We start from the raw sequence: 21,989 nt of genomic DNA, 5'->3' as shown, positions 1-21,989 counted from the left end.
GGTCAATTTATGCTTTATAAACTGTGAAGCTGTCTATAAAAAAGCGTAAACTGTCCCAAGTTATGTTATATCGTATAATGTAAGCTAAAATAAACTTCCTTTCTTATAATTCAATTTCAGTATAGACAATGAGACAATTTTTCCTCCAAAATGGCTTCAAATTGAGCATATATTTTAAATGTAACGTCAAGCATAGTAATGCATTTCTCGACATAATTCATTGTGACGCAAGCAACTTAATTATGTTATGATACAGATACTTACAAGACATTTTAAACCTTTTGAGTTTCTTTATAGTCTTATTATTAACAAAACAAAAAAATCTCTGCAAACAGACCTATAATTATATACATGAATACAATTATTAAATAAATATGTGTTAATTAACAAACAATAAACTTAATTGTGTCTCCCCTGGCCAGGTTTAATACCATGTGATAGCTCAGCTGCATTAATTGACTGGCACCCACCAAGAAATAACTGGTAGCACAGCTTAAGCTGTCATGTTTTTTACCTAGGAACATATGAAATTTCTAACTCTTCATATGCTTCAGACTATAAATCCTTTTTTCCCCATTTTCTATGAATGTGCAACAAAAACAAGAGAATGTAGGTTAAATTCCCTCAGTAGATGCATGCAGTGCATGTAGTGAGCATGTAGCATACCTGACTATATATACTGACACTGGTACACAATATCTGAGTAAATTGGCCCAGTTTAATATCAGTGGAGCAACACTATACAGTTATTGACTGGGTATGAGGGCAACATATGATTTGTTGGACCTGAAGGTGAAAATGTTGCCCGAGGCCGCAGGCCAAGGGCAACATTTTCATCTTCAGGTCCAACAAATCATATGTTGCCCGAATTCCAGTCTATAACTGTTTTGTTATACCCTTCACTGCTCACTTAAGATTGATCAATTTTATCAATACACGCTATACTATCAATTATTTTATATGGAAAATTATGGTTTCTTCAGTAAACATCAGCTGAGAAAGAACAAAATCAATTATAAATCTATTATATAACAAAAAATATTCACAAAACATACTCTTCCCTTCTACCTTACCTTGCTGTTAGCAGCAACTCTTAATAGCTCTTTAACTTCGGCTATTTTCGCGTCGCTGATATTGAACGATGATTATTAATTGTGACGTAACAGACGAGTGACGTTGCGGTCTAATAATTCTTCTGTAGGACCGGTCAATAGTGATTGTTAGACCGATGTAAAAAACATTTCTTTTGTTGGACTTTTTATTAGTAATAAATATATAGAATAATATTTATAAGGGTATAACAAAAGAATATATATACCAATTCAAATTGTCCCACATGAAAACTGAGAGATATTCAATGCATGATGTTCATCATACAGGCAAGCAAAGTTTTAAACAACCCTCATCTTTTATCATACGACAGTAACCAATACATAGAAAATCAAATCAGGCAATTTTCAGTGAAATTGTTGAACTTTTAACATAACATGTAGTATACTTGAATATTATACTCAAAACTTTAACTAAATCCATATTACCCAACTGACACAAAACAATGCAAATCTGATAATTATCTACACTGAACCAAACTATTCTAAGTGTTCACTTAACATTTTTGAAGTTTTAAAGACCAAATGCAAACAATAAATAATTTCTTTAATTCTTGGTTAATGATGCACATTTAAGCTCGATGTTGCGTAAATATCATGTAAGTATCTCGTCAGAATTTTAAGCTAAGTGTCAAGGAAATGATGTACCCTCAAAATGAAATTCACACACAAAAAATCTCGATGGAGTAAGACCCACTACTCGCTCTAATTACTAAAAGACAATCTTTACTGTTGGATACCATGTACCCCTGAATAGGAGATTGATCGATCTGCTGTAACACCTACATGTACTGCATAGATCTTTCCAAACCATTGAAATAGTGAAAAAAAGGGGGGGGGGGCTTTGACATTTCTTATAAAATCCCAAATGTGTTCAGTGGGATTTAGATCCGGGAATTCGACAGTGTATTGTCACACAAATACCTTTTGGTCAATATTCTTGGGTGTTTAGCACGTAAGTGCACCGCTTTAAGGATAATTCAGATTGCTTGAGCTGATATAAGACTGTCACGATCACCGATTTCTTATCATTTTCGTACGATTGAAATGGTTTGTTTCTATGTTTCTTAGATTTTTTCAAGACACTTTAACACTCTTTTAACCTGGTGTGATGCGTAATTTTCTCCTCAGAAGATCAAGGTCACTTCCGGTGTGGTTAAATTTTGTCAAAAACTCAAATTGTGATAAATTGGTTATCAACCAGAAGTCTCTGTCAAGACTGTAGCTCTACTGGTTTGTACTTATAACAAAGGATGAGAAAAATAGCCATTGCTATCAGACCAAAACTGTTGAAGGGGTAGAGTTTTAAAAGAATTTCACAGACATTTCTATTTTTAGTAACAATGGCAACACTGTTCATCGAAATCAAAAACTGATGCATTATTTCATGTATCTTAGTGTAGTCTACTTGTGTGCCAAGTTATATTGAAATCAGACCAAAACTGTAGGAGGAGTAGCGTTTTAAAGGATTTCACAGAAATTCTATTTTTAGTTACCATGGCAACACTGTTCATCGAAATCAAGAACCGATGCACTATTTCATATATCTTAGTGTAATCTAATTGTGTGCCAAGTTAGATTGAAATCAGAACAAAACTGCAGAAGGAGTAGCGTTTTAAAGGAATTTCAAAGACATTTCTATTTTTAGTAACCAAGGCAACACCATTCATCGAATAACAATCCGATGCACTATTTAATGTATCTTAGTGTAGTCTACTTGTGTGCGAAGTTGTATTGAAACCAGACCAAAACTGTAGAAGGAGTAGCGTTTTAAAGGAATTTCACAGAAAATTCTATTTTTAGTAACCATGGCAACACTGTTCATCGAAATCAAAATCTGATGCACTATTTTATGTATCCTAGTGTAGTTTACTTGTGTGCCAAGTTATAATGAAATCAGACCAAAACTGTAGGAGTAGCGTTTTAAAGGATTTCACAGAAAATTCTATTTTTAGTAACCATGGCAACACCGTTCATCGAAATCAAAATCCGATGCACTATTTTATGTATCTTAGTGTAGTCTACTTGTATGCAAAGTTATATTAAAATCAGACCAAAACTGTAGGAGGAGTAGCGTTTTGAAAAATTGTTTACAGACAGACGGACAGACAGACAGACAGACGGACGACGGACACCTTACTATCGCATAAGCTCTTCTGGTCTCTGACCAGTAGAGCTAAAAATGAGCACAGCCTATAGAAAAATGTATTTCAATGGGTTCTGATACTATTTGATAATTTTTAAAAGTAATATCAAGCACAATTAAACACTAAAATAAAAGTGAGTAAAATGTGGTGCAAAGATGGTCCAGATATCAACATTCCAATGGCTCTCCCTTCTATCTCAATGATCATTTTGCCAATGTTTTGTGTTTTTTAGTGAAAGCAGGGCTCTGGATTCTTTAAATCTGGGGCCGATATTCGGCCCCGTTCCCAATGCAAAAAAGGTACCTTTTTTCCCAAAAGAAAGGTGTAAATTTCCCAATTCCCATAGCAAAATATTAATTAAAAAATAAAAGTCCATGAAACTTAATCGCAAAAAAACCCCAAACAAAACACACTTGCAAATGAAAGTGAAACTGTACTACTATTTTATTAGTTGGCACCAAATGCATTCGTAAACTGGTTCAGAGAACCAGGTTATTGTTTTGACAAAAATGTGTACTAACTATGAGTGCAGAGTATCTTGTCATTTAGTTTCGAAATAAAACATCATTGTGGTTTCAAAAATAGACATTTCATTTAAACATTAGTAAGCACACCTAGAAACATAGCCACGCTTTGGCATGTTCAGTCTCGCGCTGTATTGGTAAGCAGTCCATGTGATCGAGGAAATTCGGGACTATGTGACTAGCGACTGTCACTCAGAAAGAGTCAAACATATAACCGCAATATCAACACTCAAAGATAGTAATGACAAAGCTAATGTACTTTCATAAATAGCCTATATACCCATGTTTGTTCTGTTAAACTATTTATTCAAAACCAGAGTTAAATTGATGACAAAGTGCTAGAAAAGCAAAATTTGAGGATTTTTTTATAATGAATTTTGGTGATCCAACTTTTCCCAAAAAGGTGATAATTTTCCCAATTTGAACGGCCCCGGCCCCAGTCCCAAAAAGTGTTGTGAGAGCCCTGTGAAAGCAGTTTTTAGAATTTGATAATGATCACAAAAAGATGCTTATTACACAAAACACGCAAAGTACAGATGTATTGTTTTTAAGCTTCGTCACGGAACATTGGTTTTCATCGGTGATATTGAATTTTCTTTTTACAATTGTTGAGAAGACTCATTTGTTGTAATATTTTGAAAATATCAAACCATTCTATACAGTAGTTTTTAAATAAATACATTTATTAAAGTGAACACTTAGAAGTTTTGTTAAGTGTAGAAAGATATTGTGCCATCATTATGGTGGAATTTTCTGTATTTATATCATATCACAATAAGCATCAGTAAGCGTAAAGAACAAGGAACTGTGCAACATTTATAACAGAGATTCCACTCAAATGCTTCCCTTTCCTATCGATTCTGCCGTTACTCAGACGAGCAACACAAGAATAACTTCCACATAATCTAATATCTCTTTGCCAAACACAGATTATTGTCTATGTTATAAGCTGAATAGATATATCAAAACTCCTCCATAATTATATTTTGCTCCATGCAATAACACTAAAATCATTCTCTGCAGGCATTCCCAAACTATTGTAACTGGTACAATCATATTTAAAGATGACCTTCAGCATTTTTGTCTGACTATAAAACAAGCTCAGACTTAAGAAAATCATGATATAGTCCAAAAAATATTCTGCATTATAAAGATTTAATACAGCCATATATAGAGAGAGATCGAGAGCTAGTGGGGGCAAGAAAGCAGTATCAGTTTATGGAATACAATCTATAATACAAGTCAGACACAACCATAAAAAAGACTGGTGGGAGAATTATTTATTTTATTTTACTTCATCTAAATTACTGAAATTGGATCCAATATATCATATGATCATAAGTTCACTGTGACATGAATTCTTATTGCGACATCTTTAGATCTTTATGTAGCCTAGCAAATCAAATATCTCATAATCAGATTACAAATCCAAGAGGTATAATTCACTCATATAGCTACTCTACAGTTTTCAGACACTTGTGGCCCTTTTCACAAAAAATCTTATGACCTAATAGACTCAATCTAATTAAAATTAGTTTTCAGATACTCTCTACACTAACGATGTTAGTGTAGAGAGTATTTTCACAAAAAATTTTAATTAGATTGTAATAGACTAAAATTTTCTCTCCACTCTTTAATTTTGTACTTACCAGTAATAAAGATATTTTTTCTACATAATAATTATATATTTACAATTTAATCATCAAATATTAATAAAATGTAATAGACAAAATGATTTTCACAGCTTAGATATTTGTTGTAGAATGGGGGAAAGTCTTAGTCGTGTAAGATTTTTTGTGAAAAGGGCCACAGATTACTTCATATCACCCCCTCCCCTCCCTCTTTCCAATTCCTTTTTCCCATTTTATATGACATCCATTTAGTCAAACAGAATGATGACAGAGAAAACGTCTTTTCAAAAACAAAACACAAACACATAACAAAGGACTGCTATTAGGATATGAACCCTTGACTGTCCATGACTAGACTAATCCATTAGATCCCTAGCCTTTCTCTATCTTATGTTTCATTTTGTCAATACAACAAGAAAAACTTAATGTTTGTTTTCAGACATCAATGGTCTGATCAGGCAGGCAGGGAAACTGCATGTGTTAATTGTCTTGAATTCACTGTATGACATTTGAAGTCTACTGAAGATACATGCATTGTACAGTAAAACATTGTTTATACTAGTGAACACTGGTTTATAATGAATTGAGAGAGGAGGGTAACAAAATCAGAGAGGGTTACATCTTCCAATATAGCCTCATAAAGTCTGACTGCTGAAAGAGAAAGTATGTTATTGTTCCCAGTTTCCTTTTAATATCAACTTATTCATATTACAAGACATAATAAAGCCTACCCATATAAGTATTTACTGCTGCATCCATAAAATCTAATAACAACAGCTGCAGCAGGGGGTGGGTGGGAGTTGAGTGGGAGGTGAGTGGGGGGCGGCCAGATTGGGGATGTGTGGGAGGGAGATTGGTCTATAATTAGCAATTTTATATGTTTATATCATACATGTGCATTTATTATTTAATACGAATATAACTATCTTATTGGAAAAAAGAGGATGGGCAATTCAATATTATCTACGATTTTCATTATAAAATGTCATGGATACAAAATTACTTCATTATACTGTGTTTACATCAATAACGGGCTCTATGTAATGTTTATAAAATCAATTACGATTTCATTCACAAAACTATAATAAAAACATTGTTATTACAAACATTATACTCTTCACGTTTATAAAGTGCATGTAGTTATCAACACTTACAAGGCAATCCTACTATATTGGTCAGCATACATTCATTAGTAAATAATAAGATACACATAACGAATAAAGGGTGCAACTAACCCCATTTATGACAGAGTTCATATAACATGTATAAGCTGTCTGCAAATTGAAACAAGTCTCAAAGGTGTACAGTATCTTATCAGAGCCACAGACATAGATTTCATTGGAAATTTCTGCATCTATCATGTTTCCTAGAACACATTGCATGCTTTATGTACTAGTAAATTAGAATGGGTCAAAAAATTCAAATTTCATACAGTTAAATTTGGTTTTTCTGATATTTTGCGATATCTTAAATAGCAGTGGTATGTCAAAGTGATTCGGAAGCTCCATACTTAAAGCTTATTCTTTAAGTAATTTATCTTCACAATCTCAAATCCTTGGATATACTGAAACTTTGGGGGGGGGGATCCCATTGAGTCCAAGATAAAATGGCTAATGACTGTAATCTTATAATTTTTTAATGGTAGAGACCTTAAAAATAGAGAGCCTAGAGAGGAATGCAACACTTAAAGATCACTCTACCCTGTGTCTGTTTGTCTGTCTGTCTATCTAACTGCTCCTTTCATTTCTTGATTGAGAATTAACAATAAGAGGTACAAGTAGGGGTAGGCTGGCTGGGTTAACATACAAGGTACAAGATTTTTTAGTCCAATCTGGGCCCCCACAGAAGCAAAAGAGATTTACATATATGAACAGAAAAGGAAAAAAAAGAGGAGGATCCAAATGATAGAACATGATGTTTTTGCAAATATATTGCTTTGCACTTGGGCTTTTATAAGATACCATGGTTACTGACCTCTACCCTTCAACTTTGCATAAATTCTACTCATCAAAGTAAGGCAAATATACAGCATATTTCTATTTAATAGATAAGTCTCTATCTAGCACATAAGTTTGTATTGTTTGCAAATGTTCGTCATAAGACACTGAAAAATTCCATCATTATATGTAGTCTTGACCTTTCACCTACTTTGCAAAAAATACTATATTTTGTGTCTTTTGAAATTTGAGAGGCAGGGTATAAATACACAACATTTTGGACTCTTGATGCTTATGCAATTACCACACAAACTAATATTAAGAACCCTCTCTACACTGCACACTAAAGAGTTCTTATTCTACGCGATTTTTCTGCAATTAGAGTGATCTGCCCTTAGATCTTAATTCTTTAAAAAAATAATTTACAGTATATTACTTAATTTTTAATCGATGCAGATATTTTTTACATTTTAAAAGACCTAGATTAATTAATTGAACATGTTATTTACAGGTATTTTCTCTTTGGAAGTAAACAACAGTGATTTCTGTTCACTGATACTGTGTTGTATTTGGAAATTTTTCCCGGGGGTAAATGCCACGCACCATACAGTGAAAATTATGTAGATATGCTAAATATTAACACCTTTATACAATATATTTTTCTCAATGTTTAAAAAACATTTTGCATTGGTGTAGAGAGGGTCCTTAAAACAGACTGTGAATTCGCTTATGGGGAAAGTTGGATTAGATATGTATGAAATAAATTTTTTAAAAATATTCATTTTGGCTTTCAGTGTTGGAATTCATTTTTCTAATTTATTATCGATTTTATATCTATAATGATGAATACTATTCTGTTGGCTTTACAATCTTTGGAGTTCATTTCTTTGCAGACAAATGTCTGAACTTGAAATGCTAGTAGCAAATAAATAGGAGTCCATCTTTAATTAGATTTATTTTAATTAATAATGATGCAAATACTATAAAGCAGATGACATTTGCATTTCTTGGAACACTCAAATAAATAATTCATTTAAAAATAAAAAAGTTATTTCTATAAATGAATCCAACTATTGGAAAAGCAAAGAAAATCCTTATATAGATGAAAAGGTTTAAAATTATCCTGATTTGGGATTTGTGGGATGAAATTACAAAGAAGTGTTATTCTCTCTATAATAACAAGGCCTAAGGATTCTTTACTATTCTATAATATCACAGTAGTGGATAAGGAGGATACTTAATATCCTGCGTACAAGTTGTCTTCTATTAAAGCAAGATACTCGCTCATTCCCTAGGGAAGTGATATCAAAAGAGATGAATGACTAGAGAATTTTTTTTACAAAGCTCACCCCAAAATCAGACAGTATGACTATTTTCTTTCCTATCAAACATAAGATTTCGCTGATCCATGATCTGGAACAAACATGTTTCCGCTGTCTCCAACATCAAACTCGGCAGTATTTAATTACACAATCACATTAAAACGTTCCCTTGGTCACATCGCTTAAATCCCCAAGATGATCTAATTGTATTATTTTCAAACTCCTGTCTGATGGGCAATGGTACAACAATCGATCACCATATTATCACCATTATTACAACGGGTGATTCTCCAGACCAGAATTATGAACTGGAGACACACAAAAGACCACTGTTGTGTTAATCTATGGTGGATTTACAGAAGCAAAAATCCAGCACATTTCGACAGTTTCCTTAAATCAATAGGAAAGGGCATGAAGTCTAGTCACTTATAATAACCCTTATGAACTATTGCTGGTGCCTATGTGATAAATGAACAAGTCGGCATTTCGATCATGAAAAATCATATAATTATACTACTTTTCCCTTTTAGGGTAAAAAAGACAGGCAACATAATGAAAGTTACATAACCTTACCAAAAATAGAATCCCTATCAATTGCAAAAATGAATATAAGCTTCAAATACAACCACCAATTCCTCTTCTATGATTCTGTGCAGTGTCTCCATTGCACAATATCCAATAATTTCCAAATTTGACTTCCGAGGTTTGCTTGTAACCAAAACAGACCCCCTGCATATGAATTCAAAGATTTAAATCGGGCAGATGTTCACGAGTATACATGTATATACACAGTCTCACTAGTAGATAGGAAGAGCACTATATAATGGCATTCAATTATTTAAATGCCTCGTAACCTTCTTTGGCATCAGGAAAAACCCAACATATCGGGATCATTTTTTCCATTCCAAGTTTTATTGATCCAGTAGGAATTCTCTTCGCAAGTTTTTACCACTTTCGCAATTGGAAGCCCAATTGGCTTTTGAAATGTAAAATTTGCTAAAATAACAAACTGCTAAGTTTATACATACAAACACTTGCAGATTTAATTTATTGATGACGGCTATAAAGCCATAGAAATATCGAGACACTATCAATTAGATTTAAATGGCAATGGTGTTAAGTAGTAGCGGGCAATACATGTATATACTTACTATTGCATGACGGGGAACTTAAATCAATTTGATTCATGGATCTGACTCTGGGAGTACTCAATATTGAGAAAACAATTACATGTTTTACATGTACGTACTTCAGAATACAATTGCAGCCATTGCACTGAGGTTCTGAACTTAGGTACAATTTATATACTAGAAATATATTTTTTAAAAATTCTCTATGATCAAAAGAACATGGATTTCCAAATTGTAATTCCATGCAGCAGCATGATTAGGGTCTGTAAGGGTCACCAATATTTAATGTTCTATATTATGAGACTGATAAAGTAAACATGCAAAATTATTTTCCGGATACTTTAATTGCATACTGTCTGTTTTATTATCGATATTGAACAGTACTGGGGCAATGTGTTGTATGAGCAACCTAACACTTCAAACACTAATATTTAAACCAAACATAAAATTTACAGATACAAAATGCTCATTATTGATAGATGACTACAATATCAATACCATATTTCCCTCAATAATTAACCATTTTTAAATACCATAGTTATCCTAATAAGAGCTCTGCATGTTAGTGCATATTCATAGCACAAGAAGCTTCATTGCATACTAGTATTAGTCTGTCTTTGCATCAGTATGTGAACATACATTGTGTACACAAACTTTCTAATAATGCAAACCAATTAAAACATATTAATTTATATTTAAAATGGTGTGTGATTTTTATTCTCAAATTAAAATTTTACTGATGGTGATTATAAGTCGGGGCAATGACATTTTGTGAGGTCAACAAGTTAATATACTGAAAATGATTAAGGTACATTGACCCTCTGGTAAGAGTGATAACTGTCATTTAGATACATGACTATCAATCCTTGATCAAATTGCTAAGTTTAACTGATGATAAATGGTCATTTCTGTCTCAATTTTGCTTTCTTTTGGGGATGCTGAAATTGTTTGCATTTAAACTAAAATTAAGATCCTTTTCAAAAATCAATCAAAGCACAAAAAGAAGTGTGATAGTAATTTAAGATTTTACAAGTAAATGGATGAATGGTTAATCCTCAAATGATTCAGTTAATACTCATGCACAGTACAAAAAGTTGGTGGTGGCTCCTTAATTTCTATTCTGGGAAAAATATAGTCCTTAAAAAGCTACATGTATGCCCTTGTGCTTATATGAATTTGATGTACCAAATTATTTTAGTTTATACCGAGGCAAACAGACTGATCTTAAAATGTAGTAAAATCTGAGGTGTCCTTGGGATGCCGTATTATCACTTCAAATACCTGCAGCGAACTGTTACAGATAACTGAATAAAATCCTTTGATTACAATGCTTGAGAATTTTATAGTTTATTTATGAGCAAAACACTCATAAAAACTCCTTAATACATTTCATCTCATAGTTTTCCTCTAAAATGTTATCAATCAAAGACCATGCATGCATCTAATGGGTTTTGAGCAATCAACTGAAATTTTAATCCTATATATATTCAGAATTTTGAATTCTGTACTGCCAAAAAAATATATTTGATGCCGCATCCTAAGAGATGCTGTAATGGCCAGTAAAGAATTAGAATCCTCTAATGATGCAGGGTTTGCTTAATAAATAATAAACACACCTTACATATATTATATTCTTATAATTTCCTAAAGAATTTCATCATCCTTTTCCACCCTTAAGCTTGCAGTGACATATACATCATATGAAGTACTTAATTGATGTTCACGCATGTGATGGGACTTTAACCACATCTACAGTAATTTAGCACTTTCCACTGTTACCCCACAGCATTCAAACAAACAGGGTAAACTGATGGTGTTTGAACATGCAAACTGATGTTTATGGAAATTATTGTCAACCATAATGATAGCAGACATGCAGAACAAAGCAGACAAATTAATTCTGATCTAAAGACTGCATAATACAGAGAACAACCGAAAAATTGAATTTATGTGCAGGCTTGCTTATTTGTTTAGAATCTTACTCGAACACAAATACTGCCCAATATGTACTATATGTGGTAAAATAAACATTATACATGTATACATTCAGGGCCCAATTAAAACAAAAACTTCTGAAAAACTTCTGTACTCAATTTCAAAGTACATCTTATCATGAAAAATCTACAGCATAATTTTCTTTAAATGTACTCATTTATTTCTATACATTTAAATGCTACCATTTTCCACCAAAGATGTAAATCGTGATAAATAGTTTTAATTAATACCAAAATCAATAATGCAGCATAAAATGAAGAACATAATTACCCCTGAATCAATTAACGAAATCCAATGTCTTCTCCAAAAATCCAATATAGTTTCTGCAAAGGATATGAGCCATATAAGCCGAGAAAGTACTACAGCACACACAGTTTCCCCTCTCTCTTAAACTAATGATTTTTCCCCCAAATTGTCTTAGTAATTGCCTGCAATTGTCTGTTCATTATATGACTTCATTTGTACAAAGCTGGAAATACATGTGTGTGGTACGATTAAGGTCCATTATAACAGTCAATATCATTGGGAAGAGTTCAATGTAACTTTGGAATTACATAAAGATGGTAAAAACTTATATATCCATGCACCCAACAATTACATCAAATGATGATAACAGCTAAGCTCTGTAATATTGTTATGTCCCCTGATAAAGTTGAAAGGAGGATAAATTTTAATAAAATTAATGTATAAACGTTGTAAACATGAGTATTTTTTTTTTACAGAGTGTATAACAATTAACTATTTAACAATATTTATTGATTAACTGGTAGACATAGAATCGTCATGATTGACAAATATAGGCAGGGTGATTCCATGTTCTAACACCCCCCCCCCCCCCCCACCCAAAAAAAACCTTTTGTTTGCAAGTCTGCCATCATGAGGTGAGCTAAAAAACAATACCTTTTTACATGTTATTTCAAATGATATAAAATTATCACCCCATAATCGAGTTATCACTGGCCACTGATGTTTAATGGTGTGTATAAGACTGTGAACTATGGGGCATGTTCATGTATTAATGATATTCTGTATCCATTTCTAAGTTAGTTGTAATATTGATTCATTTCTCAATCTCAGAGTAACCAGAGAAAATTTTAAGAACCTCATTGAAGTATCAATACTCAAGTTTACCTTCTGAATATTAAATTAAACCATGAAGACACAAAAGTTTTAAAATCTATGGGTTATTCCTATTTCCAGTACTGTTATTAAGAACTAGGGCTATAAAATGGTGGGATATTTTCATGAATTTTCTGGTAGGAAACACTAACATTTTCAAATGTCCTTGCATGCCCAAGTGTATAACAACTACAAATATTACATGTATGATACATGTATCAGGTTTATATCTTCATAAAGGAATTTACTCACCATGTGACAGAACTCCATGATTTCTCCCTGTGTGCTAACAAGTACTGTAAATCACTTTTTATTCATGTTATTGCGAGAACTTAATTTATTTTTGCATCTGTATATGCTTGTGAAAATCTTATTCTTGCATTTATTTGTACTATACTAAAATGATATTATAGATACAACAGAAAACACAGACCACGAAAATTTTGTCTTGCTATTATCTATTCGTTTTTTATTACTTTTCAAACTTTAATAATATTTGGTACAGTAATTATTAATGACCATTCAAGCATTCTTCTTGTCCATAATTAACTGTTCATATATTCTTTTTTTTTCCACCCCCTCTGTTTTCCAAGTACTACAATAAGATGTGTGATATCTGCATGTCCCATAAATGATCTAAGCTGTTTATAAATAAAGCAACCATGGAAATTTTCTAAATGGACCAAGTCACCAGTAAACTGTACTGAAACAGAGTATTGACCCACTGAATGTGGCCAATTCACATTATACTTCACATTTAAATGAGTGAATTTTGCAAATTTGTCTTAATGAGAATTTGCTAATCCATTTAACCAATTAGGCATTTAATCTGAGATTCTTCTAATTCTAAGGTTACTTTTTCATATGAATGTTTGACTGAATTTAATGTCCACATTAAAAAGGCTCAGGGGCCACAATTCCCACCCGAGTCACCTTAGCTATGTGTCCCCCTCCTGCTAATATTCCCTTGAATCGTAATATTCACTTAATACTCATTACTGTGGCCCAAACCAGAGCCTTATTAAGAGATAATGTCTTAATGACAATTATGTTAGTGTACTCTACCTGTATGCTAATTTACATTGAAATTGGATCAAAATTATGGGAGCTAGGAAGCATTTTGAATGTCACAGAAATAACTATTCTTAGTAACCATGGCAACAACATTTATTGAAATCAAAAACCCATACACAGACTTTTGTTTCTTAGTGTAGTCTATTTGTGTGCCAATTTATGTTGAAATCCAAGACCAAAACTGTAGGAGGAGTAGCATTTGAAAGTATTTCAGAGAATTTTCTATTATTAGTAACCATGGCAACACCATTCATCAAAATAAAAAAACAGATAAAAAGAATTAGCGTTGTCTACTTGTGTGCCAAATTATATTGAAATCAGACCAAAACTGTAGGAAGAGTAGCATTTTGAAAGTATTTCACAGAAATTTCTTTTTTAAGTAACCATGGCAACACCATTCATCGAAATCAAAAACTGATAAATAGAGTTTTGTATCTTTAAGTTTAGTCTGCTTGTGTGCAAAGTTATATTGAAATCAGACCAAAACTGTAGGAGGAGTAGAATTTTGAAAAATTGTTTACAGACAGACAGACAAATAGATGGATGGACAATGGACACCTAACTATTGCATAAGCTCTTCTGATCTCTGATCAGTAGAGCTTCAAACCCACAGTTCCAGGACAGTAAAATTGGTTAGGGGGTGATAAGTTTTTGGTGAGGATAACTATGATACTCCTCAGATCAATTTTTTTTGGGGGGGGGAGTGCTCCACCTACCTACCAGGGATCATAATTTCAATAAACTTGAATTTACACACCTGATGATGCTTGCATAGCATATAAACAGACATACAGACATAGACTTATTGTGGCTGTGCTGTTCTTTAGGAAAAAAATTGAAGATTTTTTGTACATAACTTTGATCTCCTCATGAAGCTTCACCTTAACTCTCTCTCCCCCCCCCCCCCCCCCCCCCCCCCCCAATCTCCCAGATTTATGATTTGTAAGGACTTGAACAAGTGAATGTTCACTGTTGCAGTAAGCTCTAAAAAAATTAACTTTTCTGGCCCAGAGGTTCTTCAGAATTTTTTTTTTTAAAACCTACCCTAATTTTGCCTTTTCTTTATCATCTCCCCTTTATGAGGATATGGCTCTGCATTTGAACAATTTATTATTTCACAGAAATAATACTTGAATCCACATCACCAAAAGATGCTTTGTGGCAAGTTTGCATCGTTGAAATTGGTCCAGTGGTTCCATGGAAGTCCAAAATCACAAAAACATTAGCTATGAGCCTTTGGCTCAGGTGAGCTAAAAACATGTAAAGAGACAGAGAAATCTTGGATTGTGAGACTGCATAGTTGTCTTTGAATTATATGTGTAGCTAAAATTATCCTCCATGTACAAAACAATACAGAGGGGGCAAAGATTAAGTGTTACAGTGTTTACATATACATGTACAGCAACTGTGTGAACCAGTAGATATCAATATGCTAGCATCAGACTAAAAGACAATGACCTTAGCTGATTGTTTTGCATGTTCAAATATTGTAAACACTACCTAATATTTTGTAAACATTACTTTATGCTCAGTCTTCTTTATAAAGGTCAAATTATATCCAGGAAAATACCACTTGAGCTACGAGGGTTAGTATTATATCAAAATACTGTACAAATGTAAGTATTATTAACGCACGTACCTGAAAAAATTACATTTTAAAATAAAGGACACAGAAAGTGTTTTACTTACAGGTTGTTTTCTCTAGGGAAAGAGAAAGAAATGGTCACCTTGGTTGTTTTGGTGAGAACTAGTCACTAGGACAAAGTCCTTGATCACAAAAAATTTAAAGTAGTCAAATCCTGTCAACGCGGGTTTATTCCGCACTCACTAGAGTAGAAGACAATCCACATACTGTACATTAAGTCGTTACATAATTATAACACCACTACTTCGTGGAAAGCAGAAAAATATTTACTCAGTATTCCTTTAAAGTTGAACACGGATTAACACAGTAAATATAACGTCTTTAAGAAACAGCGACCTGCCAGTGAGAATTTAAGCTCCTCTCACAGACAATACTCTGACATCATTTAATTAACACCTCTAGATTACAATCCAATGGATATATCTATAATATATTGATACTTAAGCAGGACTGATACTGGAATCAATAGGTCTTAGAGGGGACTATCAATAAAGTAAGTGAATGAAAACAAGGGTTTCTTCTGACTTCCCATTAGCTATCACGAGTTCACGATTCACCACAAGTTTTCATCAACCTGAATCATAAAACTACAAAGGCTGTTTATAACTTTAAGATACTGCAATACAAACATCAAGTTCATGAAATAGAAGTACTAAGCCTATATTTAATTTTCTTTAATTTCTTAAATGCAATCATGCAATCCTCTTTATTCTTGAGATGATGCCAGTGCATACACTGATGTTTTTATGATCATGATGATAACGTAGTAAATTCCTTTGTATATATGTATGCTTGTATGAAAGCCAATAGGTGCATAACTTACTGTCAATAAAAGTTAGATAAGAAAATCAAATAATGGAGCACACATTAAGCACATGATAAACTGCTGAAGTAATTATCATTATCAGCTATGAAATATGGAGAGATTCATCATATACCATGTAAACAACAGCAATTCCACACACACCCACTTACATGTATTGATAAAACTAATAATATTCCTTGTATCTAAGGATATAAAGACAAACCAACTTTAGATATTTAATATGCTGCAGCTATCTGCACAATTTTGATGAATATAATATAAAGCAATTTACCTCAATCCATAGAATTATGGAAGACACTTTATGTTGACATCTGTAACTCATTAATATATAAAAAAAAAAAAGTTTCAGTTACAAATGATGTAACTGAACCATTAACAATGAATCATTCCCAAGTGATGACAAAAGAAAACATTAAAAATCATGGATTAATCAATAACATCAAAGCATATCAAGCATTAACATTATTTTAACCATATACCCTGTTATCATAAAGTATGGGTAAGACACTGTCCAGATGCTCTAGGGACATTTCTACTACCCATTGTGTTTCTGACCTTAAAAAAATCTGCAACCTTGACCTTGTATAAAGCAATATCACCTTAACTTTTCAAACAGCATCTTTTTCCTTGCTTTGAATAGATGTCAATGTATAACATGTATATAGAATATATCTGTGACCGAATTTCCTTCCCCATTCAAAGAATCACTTGACATGCATCTGCTTTAAAATGCCTATAACAGTTATGATAAATACAATGCTTGAAGCTGGTAGGCTAAAAACTTTATTTTGAATTCATATCTCAGTTGTAAGTCTGGAAAATGCAGCAAAAAATACCACAACAACAATAGTAAACAAGTTGATTATTTTTATAACAGACTTAGTGCTGGCAAGACAGCAGGATTTTTGGCAGGAAAAGCAGGATATTACAATGCCATAATTTCCTTGCATCTCTGTTTTAAAACAACTTTTTTTTTGTAATCAGCGCACCACTCCAAGCTGATCTAGACATTGAATGTAAAGCTTTAGCTAATTCTTCAACATCAAACAAAAGTTACCAATCCAATGTATCAATATATAAATATATTTGAATTCTACCATTAAAATAATTACTCAGTATTCAAAGTACCATACACACACACGACACATTGTCAACTTCATAGAGATTTTCAGAGACAAGCTTTATCTACACACAGAACAAGAGGCTGAAGAGGGTGAACAGTCACCTGAATAAAGTAAAACTTAGTGAAGAATCCATGAAATAGCCAGGGTATATAATTTTTATATGTTGACGGTGTGATCGTTACGAAGAGTGCAGCTTCTCATTCAATTTTAATTTATATCAGGCTTGTCTAACAGCACGTGCCATTTAATTGCTATGTATAGACTCTGACATCACATGACAACTGTATGTATTTTTGCATTACCAAGTCAAAGTTTGAACACTGTGACTTTTAACAAAAAATTAAATCTACAATTCATCTGCTTTAAATTCATTAAAATTCGAGGTGAGTGCATTTTTTTCTTTGAATTTCTTTTACCGCTAGAACATTGTTTGTGGCGTTATGTATTTCACAAAGGATTATGGGACCACAGATAAATGCGGCAAAAAATTTGTTTTAATCAATGTGCAAAGTCTGAATTTTCTCTTCACCAAGGCATATTGCTTAAAGAGCTCGCAGTGATGAGCGTTGCTTTGAGAGGCTCGCTGCACTCACTATTATATGCAAAATAAAATAGATATGTTACTCAAAAACAAGAGGAAAAGGATGAATAGGGATCAACAAAATAGTTATAAAGGTTATAATCAGCAACAACGCAGTACAATTCTTTTATCTGCATGTTTATTCTTTTATCTATTTACAGTGATCATCAGACAGGAGCAGCTCATCAGATCAAACGAGACCCAACTGTCAACAAGACCTGATCTATTTTGAAAAAAAAAACTCAAACACCTTTTCAACATAACAAATTAATATTTTATACAGGATCAAATTAACCAAATTAATCAATTGGAGAAAGATACATATCACACATGTTACTTGTTGTTTGATCTGCCCATCAGAGCAAAGTAAACAGTTAATTTTGAAATACTTTTGTAACCAAGTTATGAAATCATTGTTTATAATTATCAACTTGACTACCACAAAACTATGATACAACTATCCTCTCAGACCCATCAATATATATATTTAAATCCATGTGATCGCATTTTTGTATAAAATAGTCGTTCAGTTTTAATCATTATCTCATGTTCATACGGGAATGCCTAATTGAAGACCTACAGGTAATTGAAGACCTACAGAAGACCTACGGAAGACCTACAAAAATGGGGGATACATACAGCAAAACTGATATGATATTCTGATTAAGCATGTCCTAAATATGTAAAATACACAAAAAAGTTTTATAAAAAGAAGTTTTAAAGTGTATTTTTTAAGCTCGGTAAGGGGAACTATTTCTTCTCTCAGAAGACCTACAGCAAGAACGATAACTCGCGTAAATAACAAATCAGCTGTTCACCAAAACATATCAAGAAAATGTAATTATCAGAAAAATGTAATTAAAAAATAATATTTAAAGACGGAAAAAATCATTTGAGATACTTAATATATATACATCAAAGATAAAAAAAAAAATGCAATATTCAGTCAGACACAATTCTATTTTGTTAAAAAAAAATAATTAGTTATTAAAATCAGTAAAATTGTAAACACTGTACATAATTTATAATACCATCATATGTCAATCATAAAATCATTATAAATACATACACTTGTATATACGTTATATTTAGTATTTTACACGTGTTTATAAATAGATCAGTATAATTTTTAGTTCAGATTTGAATTGTTGATCATTAATAAAAATTCATTGTGATAGAATGATTTGTGTTCTTGTTATTAATAATACCTAGTAAGGTCATTTATAACATCTGTAAATTTTTATAAGATTTGCATTTATGTAGAGAATGAAAATATTAAAATTGCAGTTAAAAGAATTTGAAGTTATTTTTCAAGAACAACACAGACACAATCACTTTCAAAATCTCATTTTCCCCGAGTCAATGTATCATAATTTTTTTTTTAAATATGCATGCATTTCTTATGTGTGATAACATGCATGTTTATTATTTTATTCAATTTTAAAAATTGTATATTTTCTTTTAATTTAATTATTGAATGATATAATTTGAAGTTATTTTTCAAGAACAACACAGACACAATCACTTTCAAAATCTCATTTTCCCCGAGTCAATGTATCATAATTTTTTTTTTAAATATGCATGCATTTCTTATGTGTGATAACATGCATGTTTATTATTTTATTCAATTTTAAAAATTGTATATTTTCTTTTAATTTAATTATTGAATGATATACCTGGTATCTTCAAGATTGAAATAATGTACATGTATATTTTGGCTCAAAATGTAAAAGTAATAACACCTTATGTTATGAATCATATTATAGTACCTATTTCTTGGCATACAGCATGTTATCTGGAAATATACATCTAATAAAGTTATTAAATATTCCTCGTGAATGTCATATAAATGTGTTATATTGAAAAAAGATGACCATTTTGAATATTAAAAAAAATATTCAAAACGTATTTCATTTTAGTATTAAGTTATATTCTGAATAAATGCACAATCTGAATAAATGCACAATAATTTTGTTTATTCTTGCTAGCATTTTTAAGATGCATTATAAATATTTTTTTATATATATATCTTTGCTCTGTTGGATGCAAATTAACACTCATCAGAGCAAGTGGGATGTGTTGATAAATGCAATCAAAACACGGATATATCCTCAGGGTGTCTGTGTATACAACAAATTAGTGAAGATCGAAGCCCTTAGTACAAAGTAAAATTGGTTAATTGAGACAAATCCACAACATACATATCAATAATTTGAACTTGAATATTTAATATTTATCCCATAAAACATATTAAAAGAATTACAATATTAATTAAATATTAATTATAGATTTCAAGTAGAATATTAATTTGATAAATGAAATAATCATGATAATTATTTATATTTTTAACTTCATCAAAATTCATCATCCAGCTTATTTCTTTATCATAATTCATAATTGAAAAACTCAACAAAATCATTTGCAATTTTTTTTAATTTTCTCATATATATATTTTTCCTATAAACTTCACAATATAAATGAGCGTGTTGTTGTTTACAAGATAAGTCAGCCAGAGTTATCGTTCTTGTCGTAGGTCGTCTAAGAGAAGAAATAGTTCCCCTTACCGACTTAAAAAATACACTTTAAAACTTCTTTTTATAAAACTTTTTTGTGTATTTTACATATTTAGGACATGCTTAATCAGAATATCATATCAGTTTTGCTGTATGTATCCCCCATTTTTGTAGGTCTTCCGTAGGTCTTCTGTAGGTCTTCAATTACCTGTAGGTCTTCAATTAGGCAGGCCGTGTTCATACTAATATTCATTCATAATATTCTTGTTTTTTTATTATTATCATCTCTTCGTTAAATCTGAGACGAAATGGTTACTTTATGTGCCAATAAAATCCAGTTAACTCTAGCTTACGATTTTATTATTCCCTACCTGTAAGGCCAACTTTATGGATGCAGCTTTTTGTGCTTTTTTGTTGGTCTGTAACCAAAAACAGCTTCGACGTGAATGAAAATGAAACCAATTATCTTGGTGGTTAAAGCGTTTGCCTCTAGAACCAGGATCAATTTAGACTTCAAGCACTAGTTCAACACAGACGAATTTAGAGGAAGCACATGTTGTTTGACATTTGACTTGTCAATAAACAGGATTTGGACGTCTAGATATGCCAGGTTATGGCAAACTTAAGAGATCTACGCGAAGAAATAAAGGTAAATGTTTAAAATAACTATCAAAATTGTTTTGAATCGAGATTTGATCGAAGTTACACGTATTTTAATGATTCAAACCTGATGTTAAACTGTGTAACAGGAAAGGAGAAAATGCATGGCTGGACCGGGAATCGAACCCGGGACCCCTGTATCTCTAGTCAGGTGCTCTACCGACTGAGCTATCCAGGCCGATATCCACGGCCCTAACCATTACATTCCTCCCTCCTTAAAGGTCTTTGGCCCTCCAAAGACCCAACCCAGGCTCATCCCTGGCAGGTCTTTCACCTGTCAATTCCAGGGCATGGCACGGCACCAAATCTGTAACAGGAAAGGAGAAAATGCATGGCTGGACCGGGAATCGAACCCGGGACCCCTGTATCTCTAGTCTGGTGCTCTACCGACTGAGCTATCCAGGCCGATATCCACGGCCCTAACCATTACACTGGTTTAGTGGTTTACAGGTAAACAGAAACAAGCTAATTCAGAGAATTCGTGTCCCCCGCTTAGGGAAAAAGTCGGATCCCCCTGACTGAATTTGTAGAATTATTAAATGTATACATGTATACTGAAGCAAATAAAATACATGTATGTCAATATGCATATAAAGATTTAATTGCTTATTCTGTATTATGTGTATAGAAGATTCTTTTTATATGGAATATTT

At 32.3% G+C, this 21,989-nt stretch overlaps 1 protein-coding gene across 5 annotated transcripts in view; it reads right to left on the bottom strand.

Moving 5' to 3' along the window:
• Window positions 1-21,162, bottom strand: part of LOC134263259 (uncharacterized protein C1orf21-like) — a 35,673-nt gene extending 14,511 nt beyond the window's left edge. For 2 of the 5 annotated variants that reach the window (XR_009991218.1, XM_062745576.1), the window contains exon 1: window positions 15,678-15,872. The gene's annotated coding sequence lies outside the window, so the exon portion shown is untranslated. Of the gene's footprint in view, window positions 1-12,065; window positions 12,182-15,677; window positions 15,873-16,730; window positions 16,787-21,047 lie in introns of those variants that run through there. The other 3 variants (XM_062745577.1, XM_062745578.1, XM_062745579.1) reach the window with 3 other exon arrangements.
• Between the last annotated feature and the right edge of the window lie 827 nt (window positions 21,163-21,989).

Source organism: Saccostrea cucullata, unplaced genomic scaffold, assembly GCF_032062105.1.
Source record: "Saccostrea cucullata isolate Sc308-1 unplaced genomic scaffold, CSIRO_AGI_Scuc_v1 ctg375, whole genome shotgun sequence".
Classification (NCBI taxonomy): Eukaryota; Metazoa; Mollusca; class Bivalvia; order Ostreida; family Ostreidae; genus Saccostrea; species Saccostrea cuccullata.
This window is presented reverse-complemented; position numbering and strand designations above follow the sequence as displayed.